The sequence below is a fragment of the Salvia splendens genome, chromosome 19 (genome assembly GCF_004379255.2).
Source record: "Salvia splendens isolate huo1 chromosome 19, SspV2, whole genome shotgun sequence".
NCBI lineage: Eukaryota > Viridiplantae > Streptophyta > Magnoliopsida > Lamiales > Lamiaceae > Salvia > Salvia splendens.
The window spans coordinates 16,679,935-16,682,524 of NC_056050.1; the positions used below are offsets into that span (position 1 = coordinate 16,679,935).

Genomic DNA, 2,590 nt, shown 5'->3' on the forward strand with positions numbered 1-2,590 from the left:
TTAGTAAAGTGAGGTCTTTGAACTAATATATATTAGTTCAAATGTGTTTATTATTATTAATATTATTATTGGTTATTGGTTATTATCATCTAAGCAAGTGATACCACAGTACAAAATTTAGAGTTATATTTAAGTACAACCACTTTAAATAGGGAAAATTAATTATTAGCATTGTCCCTTTCAAAAATTGACTTTTAAATACTTTGATGAACGTGATTAAAAAAATGTACATGTATGCACATTTTTAAAGTAGTACCCCGTTTTTTAAAGAGTTAACTATGAAATCAAAATTCGAATTATTATAAATTTGAATATTGTATCAAGGTGCGGCATTTCAGTGGAAAATGGTTATTCCACTGAAAATGGGTATTAAATTTGAATATTGAAATCAAAATTTGAATTATTATAAACCATTAGTTTATTGATTTTCTTTTAATCATGTATTAGTTTTTACTTTTATTTTAAACTAGTAGTAACTAATAAATTTTTTATCTAATTTTATGTAATAGCCGAGACGTAATTATCTCGAGATTTTTTGAAAAATAGTAAATATTGGAATATTCTTTGTACAATTGATGAAGGAGTGATTTTATTTCTTGAATAAGAATTTTAAGTACAAATTTCAAATTTAATACAAAGCTAATGAAATTGCTAATTACAGAAATCCCGAACTAATTTACAACTCTTGACGACAAAGATAAAAGTCGAACTACGTTATTACAATATGAAAATGAAAGGAGGAAAACTAGCGTTGGGCCTCTCCGGCACGGACCACGGCCCCATCACGACGGCCTGTTGGGCCGAGTCGACGAGACAAAAGCCGAGAAGGAGTCAGCCTCTTGTCCCTGCCAGAAACAACAAGATAAACAAGAAGATGCATAAGACACTAAAGTGGCTAGTTGGCAAAATAAGTAAGGATAAGGAACAAGCCTACTTTAAGCATTGGAGACCAAAACTTACCAAAAAAAAGAAGGAAAAGCAAGAGGCTGCAATGTCTCCTGCACTCCACGGCTCACAGCAGCCCCAACCATGGACCTTTCGACCGTGCAAAGCCTGCTCCGTGTAGAGCAGCAGCTCTGCGGTTGTCACGTAACAACCCTACAATCCTTGTTGTTGCACCTGCTTTTCACCACACAAAGTTCAGGTTAAGGGATGCAGCTTCAAGGGAAAAAGGGAGTTCTGCAAGAAGGAAACAAAATGGTATAACAACCACATTTAATCCCACGAGTACACCCCTGCATGATTGCAGAGAAAACAGCCAAAACACAACCAAGCAAGGACTCCCTCGCTGCACAACACATCAGCCTTAACAGGCTTTCAGTTAGACAAATGGGCATAAATAATCCCAGCTTCACTCTCCCTCAACACCACAAGCAATACCACACCACAACACCACTACTCAATAGCAGAGGAGCAAGCTAAAGGGAGGGAGAGCCGAAGCAGAGACAAGAACCGAAACACTGCAGTAGAGGTAAACTCCACAACACCCTTTATGCATCACGTTTAGGCGAACACAGTAGATAGCCAAGTTTAGGAATTTAGGGACAGAAGCTCAAGGACATAGGAAACTAAATTTTTCCACGAAGCCTTAGCATACACACTGCTGTAATCGAGCTCAATCACCAAAAATCCCAATACCACATAGCTACTGCCTTCAAGTAGAACATCACAAATCTGAATAAATAAAAGGGGAAGGGGAGTGAGACTTAGCTTGACCGTGGGGAGCCGACGACGACGCGGGAGCAGAGGCACGAGGTAGCAGTGGCGTGTCTCGGAGCTTGCCCGATTTCGGCAGTAACCGAGGTGGCGCGAGGCAGCTACGGGCCGCGGCTGAGAAAGAGAAGGAGGCGACGCCTCCTCTCCACCGCCGACTTCGCCGAAAGGGGGAAACACTCGCCGGAGGGCGTTCGGTGGAGGGAGCAAGCGCGAGCTCCGGTTCGTGTTGTGGCTACTTCGCGACGGAGACAGCAGCCTGGAGTAGGCGACGGCGGACACCTCCGGGAGACGCGATGAGAGCGGCGGCTCCATGAATTCGTCGATGGCGGAGAGAACTAGGGTTCCCGTTTCCAGCTTCTTCTTCCTTGTTTGTGAATTAAGGATTTCTTTTGGAGAATTTTGGGGGAAGAAGAAGAAGGAGATTAGGGATTAGAATTGAGAATGAAATGAGAAAGGGGAAGGGGGTGGGGGCCGACGGATGGAAAGGAGTACCTCTCCTTGGGCCATTTCCACTATTCCTCTTTTTGGGCTTCTAATTAATTAATTGGAAATGGGCCTCCTCTTTAGTTTTAGTTTGGGCTTGATTGTTTAATAGAAAAGAAGATAAGGAAAAATGCATTTTGGGCCGAGATTAAATGAGCGGGCCGAAAGTTAAGGCTGGGCCAGAATAATTAGTTCCAACCGAGCCCGAGAATTTAATTACTTGGACCCGGATTCTTTTGTTGAAATCTTTAGTTAATTCCAAGAATTTATGGTATTAAATTCCTAAGCTACGGAAGAAAATGAAAAGAATGTTCGCCGTGATAAAATAAAAGCCAATAAATAATTAAGCGAACTCTTAGCCCGGAAAGTATTTTAAGATATTTAAATTAAT

General features: G+C 41.0%; 1 long non-coding RNA gene across 1 annotated transcript; it reads right to left on the bottom strand.

The window, feature by feature from the left end:
* Positions 1-572: 572 nt before the first annotated feature.
* LOC121778808 lies at positions 573-1,798 on the bottom strand. The gene is made up of 2 exons (XR_006045731.1): positions 961-1,798; positions 573-845 (listed from the first exon to the last, which is right to left on the bottom strand). It is a non-coding gene; the product is annotated as an uncharacterized LOC121778808 (long non-coding RNA).
* Positions 1,799-2,590: the final 792 nt, after the last annotated feature.